This window comes from Neomonachus schauinslandi, chromosome 12, assembly GCF_002201575.2.
Source record: "Neomonachus schauinslandi chromosome 12, ASM220157v2, whole genome shotgun sequence".
Taxonomy (NCBI): Eukaryota; Metazoa; Chordata; class Mammalia; order Carnivora; family Phocidae; genus Neomonachus; species Neomonachus schauinslandi.
Window position 1 is genome coordinate 69,981,765 of NC_058414.1, and position 19,506 is coordinate 70,001,270.

Below are 19,506 nucleotides of genomic sequence, written 5' to 3' on the forward strand. Positions count from 1 at the left end.
TCATACATTTGAGTTAATTTTTATGTATGATGTAAGATGAGGATTCAATTAATATTCTTTTTGCATGTGGATATCCAGTTTTCCTAACATCATTTATTGAAGAGATTATCCTTTTCCCATTATGTATTTTTGGCACCTCTGTCAAAGATTGACTATATAATATGTGGGTTTATTTCTGAGCTCTCAATTCTATTCTATTGGTCTTTGTATCTGTTAAAGTATGCTGGTATCATACTATTTTGATTACCATAGTTTTGTAGTATAGTTTGAAATCAGGGAGTGTGATGCCCCCAGCTTTTTTCTTTTTTCTCAAGATTGCTTTGGCTATTTGAAGTGTTTTGTGGTTCCAAATGCATTTTAGGATTATTTTTTCTATTTTTGTGAAAAATACCAGTGGAATCTTGATAGGGATTTCATTAAATCTGTATATCACTTTGGACATTTTAACAATATTGTTCCATTGTGTGAATACAGAATATCTTTCAATTTATTTGTGTTTTCTTCAACTTTTTAAATCAGTGTTTTATAGTCTCCAGTATAAAGATCTTTCACTTCCTTGGTTAAATTGATTTTAAGTATTTTATTGTTTTTGGTGCTATTATAAATTGGATTGTTTTCTTAATTTCTTTTTTGGATAGTTTATTGTTAGTATATAAAAATTCAACTGATTCTTTATGTTGATTGTGCAAGTTTACTGAATTCATTTACTAGTTTTAACAGTTTTTGATGGAGTCTTTATGGAGGGGTGTGTGTGTGTGTATTTAAATAAATTTATATATATGTATGTATATATATATATTCATGTCATCTGCAAATGGAGACAATTTTACTTCCTCCTTTTTGATTTGAATGCCCTTTATTTCTATTTCTTCCCTAATTGCCCTGCGTAGGACTTCCAGTACTAGGTGAATAGAAGTAGCAAGAGTTGTTTCATTCCTGATCTTGGTGGAAAAGCTTTCAGCTTTCTAGCATTGAATATTATGTTAGCTGTAGGCTTGTCATATATATATATATATATATATATATATATATATATATAGCCTTTATTTGGTTGAGATACAGTCCTTGTATATTTAAATTGTTGAGAATTCTTTATCATGAAAAGATGTTCAATTTTGTCAAATGCTTTTTCTGCATTTCTTGAAATGATCATAAGATTATTATCTTTTACTTTGTTAATGTGGTGTATCACATTGGTTGATTTGCATATGTTGAACTGTCCTTGCTTCCCAGGGATAAATCCCATTTCATCATGGTATATGATCCTTTTAATGTGCTGTTAAATTTGGTTTGCTGGTATTTTGTTGAGAATTTTTGCATCTGTGTTCATGAGGAATATTGGCTTATAATTTTCTTTTTTTTGTAGTGTTCCTCTTGGCTTTGGTATCAGGATCCTGTTGGTGTGTCAAATGATTTTGGAAGTGTTCTCTCCTTTTCAGTTTTTTGGAGGAGTTTGGGAAAGATTGGTATTATTCTTTGTTAAATGTTTGGTAAAATGACCAGTGAAGCTGTCTGCTCCTGGACTTTAGCTTGTTGAGGTGTTTTTGATTACTGATTAAAAATCTTTATTTATTATTGACCTGTTCAGATTTTCTGTTTCTTCTTGGTTCAGTCTGGATAGGTTGTATGTTTCTCAGAATTTATTAATTTCTTCTAGGTTAGCCAATTTGTTCGCATATAATTATTTATAGCCGTCTCTCATGATCCTTTGTATTTCTGTGGTGTTAGAAAATACAATGAAGTAATAATCAGTGCGAGTATTCTATCATAATAAGAAAGATTATATATTTACCCAAGGACTCCAATGTGGTAAATGGTTGAAATAGAATTTGTATCTAGCTCCCTATGATTGAAATGCCTGTTCTCTTTTCTCTTGATTCATTGCCTCTCTTACTGTTTATGACAGGGCTCTTCAAGGTGTGCCTTGATGAGCAAGCACATTCTTCTTAAATCTAAAATGATCTAGAAAGAGAAATTTATTGTGGGTGAGTGATAATGTAGCTTTTATTTGTTTTGTAGCGAGAAAATGTTTTGCTAGGGGAAGAAAGGTGAATAGGCAAGTTGGTGATTTAAACTCCCCAAATTGTTAACTAAAAACAGAGTCCCCTCCAGAGACAAACTGTGAGAGACTCTTGACTCCGGGAAAGCAAATGAGTGAGGGTTGTGGAAAGGGAGGTGGATAGGGGGATGGGGTAACTGGGCAGTGGGCATTAAGGAGGGCATGTGATGTGGTGAGCACTAGGTGTTATATGCAACTAATGAGTCATTGAACACTAAATTTCTTTTTTAAAGAAAAAAGAAAAAATAAACAAACAAAAAAAAACCAGAGTCCTCAGCTACCAGTGATATTTTTTCCTCTCTTTAGACTTCTTTTGTTTGCCATCTGATTGTTTGGAAAAAGCTGGGCCTGATGAACAGATAAGTAAACTCTGTTTGGGCAGCTGTTGAACCAGGATTTTTACCTGGATAAACCCGGTAACTTTATTACTCCAGTGTGACTATTTTTCCCCGTTAGTCTTTCCTGTCTTCATATTGACATCATGTATATATATTTGTACTTATAAAATATTTTATTTCCCTTTAAATATCTTATTTTCTTCTAAATATTTTATTTGCTGTTAAAGCATCCTCAAATGCATGTTCAAATGAAATATTTTAATAAAACATTTGAGTTCTTTACTTTTATATATGTACAGGTTTTGTTTTGATAGTAAAAAGAGTATCTTATTAAATCCTGTGACTCTAGTGAGGTATAGTAGACAGATAGGTAGGATTGTCTCTTTATTTTTAAATACTATATTTGCATATATTCTCAGAGTAAAGTACCCTTTTCAATACTGTATTTGCATATATACTCAGAGTAAACTTCCCCCTGGAAACCACCAATTTGTTCTCTGTATTTGAGTCTTTCTTCTCTCTTTTTTTCTTTGTTCATTTGTTTTGTTTTTTAAAATTCCACATGAGTAAAATCATATGGTATTTGTCTTTCTCTGTCTGACTTACTTCACTTATCATTATACCCTCTAGATCCATGCACATTGTTGCAAATGGCAAGTTCTCATTCTTTTTTATGGTTGAGTAATATTCCATTGTATATATTTACCACATCTTTATCCACTCATCTATTGTTGGACACTTGGGTTGCTTTCATATCTTTGCTATTGTAGATAATGCTGCAATAAACATAAAAATGAATATGTCTTTTCAAATTAGTGTCATTTTTTGTTTTGAGTAAATACCCATTAGTGGAATTACTGGATCATATGGTAATTTTATTTTTAGTTTTTTGAGGAACGTACGCACTGTTTCCACAGTGACTGTTCCAATTTACATTCCCACCAACAGTGCATGAAGGTTCCTTTATCTCCACATCCTTGCAAACACTTATTGTTTCTTATGTTTTTGATTTTAACCCTTCTGACAGGTTTGAAGTGATAACTCATTATGGTTTTTGTTTTGTATTTTCCTGATGATTAGTGATGTTTTTTAATCTGGAAGCTGTATATATAATACTTACTATGGACTGAATGTTTGTATCCCTCTCAAATTCATATGTTGAAGCCCTAAGCCCCACTGTGATGGTAGAGATGGGGCCTTTGGGAAATAATTAGATCAGGGTTATGAATGTAGGGCCTTTATGATGGGTTAAGTGCCCTTATAAGAAGAGATACCAGAAACTATTAGAAATAATAAATGAATTCAGTAAAATTGCAGGATACAAAATTAATATACAAAATTAATAAGCTGTTTCCATATGCTAATAATGAAGTAGTAGAAGAAATTAAGAAAACAATTCTATTAACAGTTGTGCTGAAAGAATAAAATATCAAGGAATAAACTTAACCAAAGAGGTAATAAAAGACCTTTGCCCTGAAAACTCAAACACTGATGAAATAAATTGATGAAGACACAAGTAAATGGAACGATATTCCATGCTCATGAATTGGAAGAATTAATATTGTTAAAATGTCTATACTATCCTAAGCAATCTATAGATTCAGTGCAATCCCTGTCAAAATACCAATTGCATTTTTCACAGTACTACAACAAATAATCCTAAAATTTGTGTGAAACCACAAAAGACCCTCAATAGCAAAGCAATCTTGAGAAAGAGGAACAAAACTGGAGGTATTGCAATCCTAGATTTCAAGATACATTACAAAGCTATAGTAATCAAAACAGTATGGTACTGGCACAAAATAGACACACAGATCTATGGAACAGAATAGAGAGCCTAGAAGTAAACCCACAATTATATGGTCAGTTAATCTATGACAAAGGAGGCAAGAATATACAATGGGGAAAAGGCAGTCTGGATAGCTACCCATAAAAGAATGAAACTGAATCACTTTCTTACACTATGCACAAAAATAAACCCCAAATGGATCAAAGTCTTAAATGTGAGACCTGAAGCCATAAAATTTTTAGGAGAAAACATAGGCAGTAATATCTTTGACATTGGCCTTTGCAACATTTTTCTAGATATGTTTCCTCAGGCAAGGGAAACAAAAGCAATAATAAAGTATTGGGACTACAGCAAAATAAAAAAAAAAAAGTTTTGCACAGTGAAGGAAACTACAACAAAACAAAAAGGCAACCTATTGAATGGGAGAAAATATTTGCAAATGATATATCTATTAAGGGGTTGATAGCCAAAATATATAAAGAACTTATACAACTCAACACCAAAAAACCCCAAATAATCTAATTTAAAAATGCACAGAGGGGACACCTGGGTGGTTCAGTCAGTTAAGCATCTGCCTTCAGCTCAGGTCATGATCCCAGGGTCCTGGGATCAAGTCCCACAGTGGGCTCCTTGCTCAGCCAGGAGCCTGCTTCTCCCTCTGCCTGCTGCTCGCTGTCTTTCTCTCTGATAAATAAATAAATAAAATCTTAAAAAAAATGCACAGAGGATCTGAATAGTAATTTTTCCAGAGAAGACATACAAATGACCAACAGACACATGAAAAGATGCTCAATATCACTAATGATCAGGGAAATGTAAATCAAAACCACAGTGGGCTATTACCTCTTACTAGTCAGAATGGCTAATATCAAAAAGATAAGAAATAACAAATGTTGGAGAGGATGTGAAAGAAAGGGAACCCTCGTGCATTGTTGGTGGGAATGTAAATTGGTGTAACCACTGTGGAAACAGTATGGAAGTTCCTCAAAAAATTAAAAATAGAAATACCATATATTTCAGTTATTCCACTACTGGGTATTTACCCAAAGAAAATAAAGTGGTAATTTGAAAAGATACATGCACCCCTATGTTTATTGCAGCATTATATTACAATAGCCAAGCAAACTAAGTGTCCATCGATAGATGAATGGATACAGAAGATGTAGTGTATACATGTGTGTGTATAAACACACACACACACACACAGGAATATTACTCAACCATAAAAATGATGAGATATTGCCATTTGCAACAATGTGGATGGAATTAGAGTATTATGCTAAGTAAAATAAGTCAGACAGAGAAAGACAAATACCATATGATTTCACTTACATGTGGATTCTAAAAAATAAAACAAATGAACAAAGAAAAAAAAAAGCAGAAACAGACCCATAAATACAGTGAACAAACTGGTAGTTGCCATAGAGAAGTGTGGGGGATGGGCAAAAAGAGGTGAAGGGGAGTACAAGGTACAGACTTCCAGTTATGGAATGAATAAGTCACAGGATGAAAGGTACAACATAGGCAATACAGTCAATGGGATTGTAATAGTTGTATGGTGACAAATGATAGCTGTAGTTGTGAGCATAGTGTAATAGAGTTGTTGAATCGCTATGTTGTACAGCTGAAGTAATGTAACATTGTCAGATATACTTCATTAAAAAATTAATTAATTTTTAAAAAAGAAGAGACACTAGAGAGCTTGTTTTCTCTTTCCTTGAGTGCTCACAAAGGAGAGATCATGTGAGCACACAGGGAGATGGTGGGACCCATAAGCCAGGAGAAGATGTCTCAGAATTACACAGGCCCTGCTGGCATCTCCATCTTGGACTTACAGTCTCCAAAACTGTGAGAAATAAATTTCTGTTGTTTAAATCACATAGTCTATGGTATCCTCTTACAAGCTGATGTATACAGTAGTGTAGCACACATGTTATGAGAGTTAGGCTTAGTATCTAGGCCTTGGAGATAGTCATTTCTTTTAAATACCTACATTTATATTAATTGTTACTTCTCACAGTCTAGTAAAGATTGTAACAGATCCATTGTACTATATAGGTTAGACATTACCAAATTCATTACCTAGGTGAATAATTATCAGCCTTCCTCCCTATTATCTGTCTGGTTTCTTTACCAGACTTTTCCCCCCTTCCTGACTTTGTATTCATAATGAGAAATGTTAGCAATAATAGCTTTAATAATGGCAACACTGTCTTGAATTTTTATAGCACATTTCCTCTGAGAGGTTTAAAGTGATTCAGATGAATTTCCTAGTTTTCACTGGCAACTTTCCAATGAGTCAGAGTGTCAGAATGAATGCTACCTCAGCTTCACAACTGTTGCTGTCATCCCCTTCATGTGACTATTTGCTTCTATCTTACACGAACCTATTCTTTTCCTTGCCCTATCTCTAGAGTCACAGGAACCTGTTCTCTTAAGTATGCATAGGATTTTGTGTGTGTGTGTGTGTGTGTGTGTTGCTTTCCACACTCCTCTCCTCCTACCTCATGCACATCTGGGGGGTTTACAGTGCTGTGGACTGAAGGATATAAAATAGAAATGAAATATGAAATGCAAGAAGCTTGCCAGAAGCAACACTTAATAGAAGTGCCAATTCTGTTTATCAGAAATGTGACTGTTTTAACATTAGCTCATGGCAAATGACAATTTTCACATCTAGGCAAGAATAGGAAAGAATAGGATTCACTAAAACCTAACTTACAAAATAATCATTTTTGGAATGTGTTGGATAAGAACTCTAAAGCAGGCAGTGAAGGCCGCCAGGAATATAGGATAACACTTCTTACATGCTAAGAGCAGTTGATTAAATAACATCTCTTGGTGGTTTTCTTGTTAACAGCTAGTCACTGGTGTTAGTGCTGCTCATGTGTTTTTGAGTCTTGGGGATTATATTGGAGTAATAGAGACTGAAAGGAAGAAGAAGAACTCTTCTTTACATTTAAAAAACATATGTAAAACTAAGAATCTCAATTCAACCATATTTTTACATCTCAAAATCTTAAAAGTTATGCTGCAAAAATCATCTATAAAACAAAATACAGAATCATGAAAATGGTCATATTTTAGTCACACTGATGAAAAAATTATAATATGATTAAGAAATGGTATTAAAGGAATTTATTGTTATGAGATAATAAATACTTAGAAGATGTTCAATAATTTTGATTGCTATTCTAAAGTGAAAGTTGGATATCATTTTTTCTATGATGCCATAGTAGCTAATAATTCTTCATTTTTATAACAAACTTTTTTTTTTTAAGACAGGGAGGGGGTGGGGCAGAGGGAGAGGGAGAGAGAGAATCTTAAGCAGGCTCCACACCCAGCACAGAGCCTGATGGTGGGGCTCCATCTCACAACCTTTAGATCATGACCTGAGCCGAAATCAAAGTCGGATGCTTAACCAAGTAAGCCACCCAGGTGCCCCATAACAAACTTTTGATTTAAATATCATACTATAGTTTTTTGTAGTTAAGATGTAGATTAGAACATGAAATGCTGAACATTTAGACTACTCTATATATTTGAACAAATAAGCGTATTTAAAAAATTATAATATATATTATTAAGAAAATAGTAAGAATAATATATTATACATATGTACAGTATTATATATTTTTTTTCTAGGGAATAAAGCCCTGGAATCAGTGAAAACCATGTGGCATATATGCTCTCAAATTCTAAAATTAATTGATTAAAATATTCTAATTTCAGTACATATACCTGGTTGGACCCTTATGACCAACCACTTTATTTTGACTGGTGATATTAGTTTTTTTGTTGCATCTCTCTGATGGTGCCTGAATTCAACCTTATGACCTCATAGTCCGTTTATTATGTCAACTTGGTTAGGTGTTGTTGTTGAAGATATTTTGTAAATGTGATTGACATTCATAATCAATTGTAGGGGATATTATCCTAGATAATCATGGTGGTCTGTTTCAATCAATTGAAAGCCCTTATGAGCAGACCTGAGATTTTTTTTTTTAAAAGGTAATTATTTTATTGCTTAAAATAACTAATGACTTTCTCATGTTTTTTTTTTTCAGTTGTGTGATTTTTTTTTTTAAATTTTATTATGTTATTTTAGTCACCATACAATACATCATTGGTTTTTGATGTGGTGATCCACGATCCATTGTTTTCGTATAACACCCAGTGCTCCATGCAGTACGTGCCCTCCTTAATACCCATCACCGGGCTAACCAATCCCCCCTCCCCCCTCTAAAACCCTGTTTGTTTCTCAGAGTCTATAGTCTCTCATGGTTCATCTCTCCCTCCAATACCCCCCCATTTTTCCCTTCCTTCTAATGTCCACCATGCTATTCCTTATGTTCCACAAGTAAGTGAAACCATATGATAATTGACTTTCTCTGCTTGACTTATTTCACTTAGCATAATCTCCTCCAGTCCCATCCATGTTGATGTAAAAGTTGGGTATTCATCTTTTCTGATGGCTGAGTAATATTCCATTGTATACATGGACCACATCTTCTTTATCCATTCATCTGTTGAAGGGCATCTCGGCTCTTTCCACAGTTTGGCTATTGCGGATATTGCTGCTATGAACATTGGGGTGCATATAGCCCTTCTTTTCACTACATCTGTGTCTTTGGGGTAAATACCCAGTAGTGCAATTGCTGGGTCATAGGGTAGCTCTATTTTTAAATTTTTGAGGAACCTCCACGCTGTTTTCCAAAGTGGCTGTACCAACTTGCATTCCCACCAACAGTGTAAGAGGGTTCCCCTTTCTCCACAACCTCTCCAACATTTGTTGTTTCTTTCCCTGTTCATTTTGGCCATTCTAACTGGTGTAAGGTGGTATCTCAATGTGGTTTTGATTTGGATTTCCCTGATGGCTAATGATGATGAGCATTTTTTCATGTGTCTGTTAGCCATTTGTATGTCTTCAGAGAAGTGTCTTTTCGTATCTTCTGCCCACTTTTTGACTTGATTATTTGTTTTTTGGATGTTGAGTTTGAGAAGTTCTTTGTAGATCTTGGATACCAGCCCTTCATCTGTAGTGTCATTTGCAAATATCTTCTCCCATTCTGTGGGTTGCCTCTTTGTTTTGTTGACTGTTTCCTTTGCTGTGCAGAAGCTTTTTATCTTGATGAAGTCCCAGAAGTTCATTTTTGCTTTTGTTTCACTAGCTTTTGGAGATGTATCTTGAAAGAAGTTGCTGTGGGCAATGTCAAAGAGGTTACTGCCTATGTTCTCCTCTAGGATTTTGATGGAGTCCTGTCTCACATGAGGTCTTTCATCCACTTTTGAGTTTATCTTTGTGAATGGTGTTAGGGAATGGTCGAGTTTCATTCTTCTGCATGTGGCTGTCCAATTTTCCCAGCACCATTTATTGAAGAGACTGTCTTTTTTCCGTTGGATATTTTTTCTGCTTTGTCAAAGATTATTTGACCATAGAGTTGAGGGTCCATATCTGGGTTCTCTATTCTGTTCCATTGGTCTATATGTCTGTTTTTGTGCCAGTACCATGCTGTCTTGGTGATTGCAGCTTTGTAATATAGCTTGACATTGGGCAATGTGATGCCCCCAGCTTTGTTTTTCTTTTTCAACATTTCCTTGGCGAGTTGGGGTCTTTTCTGATTCCATACAAATTTTAGGATTGTTTGTTCCAGCACTTTGAAAAATGTCATTGGAATTTTGATCAGGATGGCATTGAAGGTATAGATTGCTCTGGGTAGCATAGACATTTTAACAATGTTTATTCTTCCGATCCATGAGCATGGGATATTTTTCCATCTTTTTGTGTCTTCTTCAATTTCTTTCATGAGTGTTTTGTAGTTCCTAGAGTATAGATCCTTTACCTCTTTGGTTAGGTTTATTCCGAGGTATCTTATGGTTTTTGGTGCTATTGTAAATGGAATTGTTTCTCTAATTTCTCTTTCTACAGTTGCATTGTTAGTGTATAGGAATGCAACTGATTTCTGTGCATTGATTTTGTATCCTGCCACATTACTGAATTGCTGTATGAGTTCTAGTAATTTGGGGGTGGAGTCTTTTGGGTTTTCCACATAAAGTATCATGTCCAAACCTGAGATTTTTTTGGACAAAGAAGAAATTCTGCTTGTGTGTAGCAGCTTCAGCTCATGCCTTAGAGTTTCCAGACTGCCCTCCCTAACAGTCTGTACTATAGATTTCAGAGTTACCTAGTCAGCCCCACCAAATCTTGTCAACCAGTTTCTTGCAATAAATCCCTTAATATATATCTTCTACTTTTTCTGTTTCTCTGTTTGAACCTTGGCTGATACAACCTAAAAATGGTCAAGTTTGACCTCCAGCTGCCTTTCTTTCAATAGTTTCGCCAGAACCACCTTTTAGAAAGCACTATAAAGAATTACTAAGTTGTTATTAAGAGAATTGCAATAGGGGCCCCATCATTTTAATGTAAAATATCCACAGATTTTCCTTGCTTTACCCCAGCATCCATTTCCTGTGGCATTGCACCTTGCCACTTGTTTTGCCACAGTCCTCTTTCTGTCTACTGACCAACATGGCCTTAATGTTACCCTCAGCTTGACTGAACTTTAGCCAGGTTTACTTCTCAGCTCCTGACCTCCCTTTCTTAGAACATTTACTTTAAACTTGCAATTGTGAATTTTTTGTTTCTTCGAGATATAAATCCTTTCCCAGTCTCTTGCCAGTTTTAGAACCCAGAAATGTCTTTCTCAGGGAGCCATCCCTTTGAAAAGTAATTATCAAGGAAGACAGAGCCCTTATCTCCAAGTCTCTGTGGGAAGGTAGGAGTCTAATTTCTATAATCAATTAGCACACATAAATGGCCTAATCACATTGACAACCTCCCCACAAACATCCTTTGGTACTTTTTTCACTAGCTCACCCCAGTACTTAAAAACTGTCCATCTTTTGTTTTAGGGGAGTAGATTTTACTCTCTCTCCCCTATTGCAATAGTCTTGACCTCTTTTTTTTTTTTTTTTTTTAAAGATTTTATTTATTTATGTGACAGAGAGAGACACAGTGAGAGAGGGAACACAAGCAGGGGGAGTGGGAGAGGGAGAAGCAGGCTTCCCGTGGAGCAGGGAGCCCGACGTGGGGCTCGATCCCAGGACCCTGGGATCATGACCTGAGCCGAAGGCAGACGCCTAACGGCTGAGCCACCCAGGCGCCCCTAGTCTTGACCTCTTTTGCAGTATACTTGAATAGAGTCTTTCTTGTCTATTTAACTCCTTTCAGTGCATTTTTTCTTTGACACTACATAGATTAGAGTGTGCATTTTTTCAGTTATTTGATAATTAGGGGAAGTATGAATTCCTTTATACTATACTATGATGATATTGACTTTGGCATAAATATTGATGTTTTAACTGTATATACTATTTATCAAAATATATTTTAGGAGTTGTATATAATATTTTGTATATATAAAAATTGCAAATTGTTACAAGATACCTATTCTAAATTAATGAGGGCCAGAAGTAGTTTATGTAATGCTATACCTACTGTGATAATTTAGGTACATATCGACTTGCTAATTGTCACCATCATTTTCCTCTGGGCTTTTTAGCCCATCCTCCCTTTTTCATTTCCCTCTCAATTCCTAACCTGAAAACTAAGAACACAAGAAAATAGTGGCTACTAGTATTTTTGCGACTACATAGAGAGTTTTTGTTGCTACCCCAAATTGAAAAATTTTGATTGCAAAATTCTAACCCAAGTCACGTTGTTCTTCAGCTTTTGAAAGCAGAACTTAAAGTTGAAATTGTGAAGAGCCATGAAAAGAAGTTCTATTTGAACTTCCTGTATTTGAGAAACTCCGAAAAGAATACCCTGTCTCCTTCTAGCATCCACAGAATATAATCATTTCCCTGAAATCACAGGACTTTCTAGTTTATGGCCAGTATTGATTATTGAGTTAACCAAACCAAAGTGGCCACTGATCAGTATAATCAGAGTTTATATAATCAATATAATTGAAAGAAATGTGTATAGGACCCCAGGCCCAAACCTGTATTTTAGAGGCAAAACTTCTCAAACATAAACAGCTTCTTTTTTACTATATGCTTGTCTTAAATTTTAAGACCACTGTCTTTTTGAAGCAAGGGACTATATGTCAGTTATTATATTATGGACATTATTTATGCTGGAATTTAACAATAAATATTGAGGATGATCTGTGTTTAAGATTTTGGATACATAGGCTGTTATTTTGAATACCTCATGTAAAAAGAAACTCTCATTAATTTCTTTGTGGGGCAAATATCTTTTGAAACTTTTTTCTTCATTAAATATTGCATTCTTAATGAACCATGATTCCAAGAAAGTAAAATATAGCATACTTTATTTATATTACCCCCAAAGGGAGTTAATATAAATATTCCCCTACATCTAATAATAAAGCCTTAAAGTAAGAAAAATATATATGTACTGTGTAACAACATGCTGGCATTCATTCCTAATAAAGAGACATTCAGGTGTTTAAGTTGAAGATGTACTGAAATAAATCCTAAATTTGTTCTGAGGTAAAATGAATTACAGGGTATTATGAGGATCTCTGCTTTTCATTAATTAGAAGGTTGATCTGAAGTGATGTCAAGATAAATGACATACCACTCTCAAATTATCTAATATGTTTGCAGGACGTAAATGTAAAGGTGAGTAGAACACTTTTAAAATATTAACCTAAAGTTGGACTATGAAAATGTCTGATTATCTGTCTAAGCATTTAATATAAAAAGAGATAAAAAATATAGCAAGAAAAATAAAAAGAGATCCCAAATTTTGCTTAGGAAGCAAACACTTACCAAACCAGGATAATATTGTGAACAATCTGTCTTAGTTCAAACTGTTGTAACAGATATACCATAGACTGGTGGCTTATGAACAAAGGAAATTTATTTCTCACAGTCCTGGAAGCTGGAAGTCTGAGATCAGGGTATGGTCAGGTTCTGGTGAGATCCTCTTCTGGATTGCAGACTGCCAACTTCTCATTGTATCCTCACATGGCAAAGGGACTAGAGAGTTCCCTGTAGCTGCTTTTATAAGGGCACTAATCCCATTCATGAGGACTCCACCCTCATGACTTAATTACTTCAAAAAGGCCCTACTTCTTGATACCATTACAATGGGGGTTAGATTTTAACATATGAATTTTGAGGGGACACAAATATTTAGTTTATTGTACATATGATTCTGGACAAAGTATTTTTTGAAGAAAGACTGTAGAGCAAAATTTTCCTTATTTATTTATTTTTATTCTTTAACCCATTGCACTATAACAGTATTTACACAGTGACTAACTTCAACATTTTGGTTTAAGGCCCTTGTGCCAAGTAAAAGTCAGCAATAATAATAAAAAGAAATTCAAAAGCAAGAAAGCCATCTGTTAATTTACTGCCCAATCAGCTTATTTGACAGTTAGTTTTTTCATTTGTTCATTTTCACATTTAATAGTATTTTTTGATATTGTACTTTGTACAAAACCTTGGGTTAGGCATTCAACAGTAATCAAGAGAAACACAAGAGATAGAATTTAAGTAAATAATGGCACATATAATTATATGATAATGATCGAATTAAGCACTATGAAGGAAAAGTAGAAGAACTGTATTTAGAGAGTTATTTCCTTTTTCTTAAAAATGTTTTGATAGGGTGGTTTTTTCTGTCTCTTATGGCCATTTTCAGCCAGTAAGGTAGCAGAATAGGTGCTTGGACTATGAGTATACAGAGGATGAGTCTCTGGAAACACCTCCTTTGACTTGAGAGGGCCAGTGATTAAGAGAACCAGAAGTTCTGGGGCAGAGGCAGCCTGGGTGGTCTTGGGTCACTAGTAGAGCTGGGGCAGATGTGCTTCCAGCTCTTCCTCATGTAGTCCTCCAGGCTTCATGCTCCTGCAGTCTGGATCCTTGTGGGTTATTACAAAAGCAAATAAAAATTGGTAAACTTATAGCAAGGTTAAAGTGTAAGATGGCCTTACACTACAAATTAACACTTAGAAGAATATCGGGAACTAGCTGATGTTTAAAGGAAGGAAAACTAAAAGACACAGTAAAAGTATAGAAGAAAAGAAAGTAAACTAGATGAGGTTGAAAAAGATACATAAATGGTAAAATTAGTAGAAAACTAATAAAGATAAAAGATAAAACTAGAAAATTAGGGAAATGTACTTTCAAAATATTTTAATAAAACATGGGTAACATTTACATATATGGTGATATTTTAATATTAAAAAGCCTCAGTTGATATGAAATCTAAAAGTACTATGCCACTAAGTAAAGCAAAGGCCCATAATATTAAAAGCTAAGAGAAAAATGGGAAAAATAAGAACAGGCTACGTAGAAGTTATAAATAAAGATAAAATTGTATCTGTGGTAGAGTCAGGGTGTTGGGGAAGAGGGAGGCTGCAGAAGTGGGGCATCTCACAAGGCAGTGGATGAATCCAGAGCATTTGTTTGTTTTCCTGGGCAAAGACACAGGGACCACAAACAGCCCTTAGTTCCTGTACCTTCCAGAACATTCCCCTCAGGATTTTGCTCTGTGGGGTCTATCCAGAGAAAGAGCTGTGATGCTACAATCATTTAGTGCTGTGCTGATAGGGTCCTGCAATAGCTGGAAGACATAGCCAAATTATTTCCATTTGTATGTAAATGTAATGCATCCATAATGAGAACTAAGTCCCAAATGTCTAACATTTTACCTAATATTATAGATGGTATGCCACATTATAAGAGGAGATTTATGAACATGCAGAAAATAAAAGAACATTTGTACTATAGGAAGAATCTCTAAAGTATTTGAGCAGTTGTCTTCCTGCAATTCCTAAGTTGATGAACACTATTATCAGCAAGTTTACATGTAATCTCCTGAGTACGATATTGTTCTGTATTTATTAGTTCCTTCAGACACTCAAAAGTTTTTCCAAAGTGCTTAATTTCAAAATGTTAAAAAGCAAATTCCTGACATGCTGACAGCAGTGTCAATACTAATGAAATGTTTTTGTTGATTCTTGCCAAAATGCTTAGGTAACTCTTCATGTCTGCCTTTTAATGCCAGAAAATGCAGTTTTTCAGAGCCTTATCAGGCTCATACAAGGCAAACGTACTTTCTAGAGTGCTGAGAGAACTGTATTACCAGTGGGAAGAAACACATGGATTGCCAGGTGTCTTAGGGTGGGTTCCTGCATCAAACTGGGAGATGGGAGACCTGTGTATAGGAGGTTTACTGGGAAGGGCCCAGAGAATAGCACTTGTCACAGAGGGAGGGAAGCAGGATGGGCAGAGGGAATGACCAGGATCGTGATGCAGCTGCGACAAAGGTCTCAGCACATCTTGCAGGGAGCTGTGACTCAGGAGGCCCTTCAGAGCTCCCCATGGGGAAAAGTTTCTGTCTATCCCCATGTAGGCAGCTCTGACTAGAATGTGAATGCATTGCAGTCAGCTTTGCCACTTTCACTCACAGAAGATACCCAAAGGGACAGTTTTCTCACCAATTGTTTAAACAGTTTTTGAAAGGCCCTTATTTGTTTTCTTCATGAAAAGACAGATTTTATGCCAATATAGTGCCAAGTGCTAGAAATCTGTTATGGCATTTCAGGTTCTGTTCTGACCTCATTCAATTCTGATAAAACAAATTTTGAATTGAAAAGCATTGATTTCTCTAACTAGTGATACCTTTTTAAAAAGTTCTTGAAACTGGGTTGGTATATCAACAGAGAGATTCTAGTTCTATCTTTCTTGGCATCATTGTCTGTACACAGCAAGAGAATAGTGAGACTGTCTTTGGTTTATCTGTGCTTTTCTATCTAACCTTGTTTGAAATACTATTTTTATGGAAAAAAATGGGAGGAAAGATGTGAAAAATGAAAATTTCTTGAGATATTTTAAAGATTTATAGCTCTTTTCTCTTTAAATGTATTTTTCAATAAATATTTTTTCCTGTTTTTATGTATAATAATATAAGCCATGCAAATTTAAGATAAATAACTTGATATCATACCAATTCCAGAGTTCATATTATAAGTTGGTTTTAAATTTCAAAATGTTTAAATGATGTTTTATAGTTTAGAAGCAATTTTGTCCTTATTGTATTTTCAATTTACTAATTAGTGAATAATGACTAAGTGTCAGGTGTGATGCTAGGCCCAGGAAGTAAGATTCTATCTTCAAAGATCCCATAGGGTAGTGGGACAATGGACAAAGGAGGGACATTTACAATATAGTATGTGTAAGTGCTTGAGTACATTTATTCCTAAAATTTCTTCATATTACAAGTGATATTTGAAGGTGAAAAGAAAATAAATGTGACTTAGGAAAAAGACTAGCTATTTTTGTCTGGTTCTAATCTTGATTCTCCTACCAGTTAGTACAATAACCTTGTGTCCCTTAAAAGGTTCACTCATGGGTAAGGTGGAGATAACCACAATCAAATACCATTAGATGGTATATATACAAGTTTTAAAGTATAAACATTAGTATGGATGAGTTGATATTAATGTCTTAGGTAAAACCTTTGAAAAATGTAGTGGGAATTTAAGTATCTACAGAACATAAGAAACAAACATAATGCAAATTGGATATATGTTTATACAAGTAAATTACAAAAATGGTGTTGTATAACAGTTTGTGAATAGTGAGTTATAATTAATTGCAGTTTAAAGTACTCAACAAAATCTTGAAATCTATCAACAATCCTCAGGCCTGCTGAGTGCTTCTGAAATCTCCAGCAGTTTTGCTTAAACAAAATAGAAAGTAAAAGATGAAAGAGTGTATGTCTCCAAGAGTCAAGGTTAGCTAAGAACGTAACCTTGGCTGAGTCTATTCTAAGTTACACAAATTTGTATTGTTGTTCTCTGTATGATAAAGAAGTCTTAGGTATTTTCTAATCTTTCAGTGTTGTCAGATATGGTATAGGGTGGATGTTCACTTCTGGGCTGGGAGTATGTAAGAAGGTAATCTACTTCATCCTTGGCTTAGCAAAACCTTTCTTTCTAAGATGTAGACCCATCAGCTCCCCATGATTCTGGACCTTCTTACCTTCTCATTTTGACTTGCTCCTCTCAGTTTGTGCTGCTTAGGACTGGGTTTGTAACCCTTTATGAGGAGTCTCAGATTTTTGGTCTTACATGTGAGTCTCCCAAACATCAGCTATGAAGTGCTACTTTCTTTTTATATATGAAACTGGCATCACACCGTTTTGCTAAACCCACTCTCATGCTCCATCTGGGAAGAGGGACCATAGTGGGATAAACCAATTAGTTTATGTTAGAGACAAACTAACCAGTAGTAATGGTAATACTACAGATTACAGACAGCTAAGCCATTTTACATACATTACTTCATTTAATGTTCACAACAACTCTCTGAGATAGGTCCTAGCACAAACATTACACTACTACAAAATTCTCACTTTACAGATAATGAAACTGAGACCTATAGAGGTTAAACATCAATGCCACCAATAATTTTAGGAAAATGATTATACATTTTTACATAAAGAACTTAATAAGCAATGTACAGTCTAAAGTTTCACCAATGTATAAAAATGGAAGATTTACTGAAATGCCTGATTAGAAAAGAATATATACCTTTATTAATATGATTTTTTTATATCAAGACTAGGGAAGTAACTTTAGAGAATCCCACTTTAGGAAAGAGAAGAGAGAATGGGAAACTTTGTAGTTAGAATTTGTAATCAATTTGAAAACTACAAAAGGAGAAAAAAATAAGCCAGCTTTTTCAGAGAAGCTTGTTGAAACTTCTTCAGCATAGAACTTGGTGCTGATGAGAGCCTTTTTACTGTATGAACATTTGTTGAAAATCAGTGCCCCAGGTCACAAATCCTGTCAGTAAATTCCTGTAGTGCAGCAAAGACCACAAAGAAGTGCCAACTAGTCCAGATGTCATTCCTAAATTCATTTTCTCAAACAGGGAAATGCTTGAGGATTTAAAATTGGAACATAATCTTCAGATAAGCAATCATGAATTGGCAGAATTAGAGATTCTGAGAGAAGGCCTAAAAAGATCCTGAAAAATAAAATGAGTGTTTAGAAAGCTGATTTTGGCAAACATGTGAAATTATAGGGCAGACTTTCAATCCATTTTTAAAAACATTTTGCAAAGTTATAGTCACAGATGTTTTTCATCCCAGGCTCAGACATGAGCAATGCTCAGAGTCAGTTTTAACAGGGCAGGGCATACATGATGCGCATGAGATGCTTGACTGGAATTAAGATAGATAGATAATCTAAATTATTTCAAAAATATTCATGGTAACTGGGGTGACCCTGGTATCTCTTCTGCCCAACATCACAGTTTTCCTGTACTGCTGCTGCCTTCTTGAGAGTACTTTCCACGGTTTCCAGCTAGGATGAGAGTCCTTCATTTTTAGCTATTGTCTTAACACACTTCTTGATGCTTGCCATTGAAATAAATCTATTTCTAGTACTTTCTGTAGTTGGCTGAGGACTTCTTCAGAAATAATTTATTTTTCACAATTGGGGTGACAACATTCACCCAATTTTGAGTATTGTTTATTGCTTTGTATCTCTAACCTCATACCCAGATAATACCCTGCAGATGCTGTTAAACAATGAATCGTGGAACACTACATCAAAAACTAATGATGTAATGTATGGTGATTAACATCACATAATAAAATTAAAAAAAAGAAGTAAGTTGGAATATGTCATGGCTGTTTGCACACCTGGGACAAGGGCCCAGCTCTATGCTACTCAGTTATTTTCAGAACAAGTTAGTTGTTTCAGTCTGCTTGGCAAAGTTCCCAGCATATCTCATGGGCTTGTCCACATTATCACGTGGTTCTCATGAGAAAGAATACATTAGGGTAAAAAATTCCAAAAAAATAAAGAAAACAATATTAAGGATGTTAGAAAAATCTAATATTATACCTCATGGCATAGAAAGGTGACTTAAAAAAAGAATTCAGAAAAAAGTAGATGTAATAGGAGCTAGGCTTGATGTTCAATGAGGAATATAAAGTATAAAATTGTAGAGTTTTAATACCTGAGTGACAAAAGAGTTGCAATGTATGGGGAGAAAGTGGGAGTTTTTGAACTTCCAGAACTAAAAGATGGATAATAGAATTATAAAATAAATGGGATCTTAGTGATTATTAAGTAAAATTTATTATTTAATACAGGGATTCCTTCTATAACATTGCTAAAACTGATCATCCACACACAAATTGAACTTCTGCAGCTTCGGAGAACTTGTTACTTGCAAGTAGGCCACTCCATAAAGAAAAATAATAAGGGAATATATTTTCTTCTTAGTAAGTGAAAAAGAGCCAATAACAATACACTGAAGAT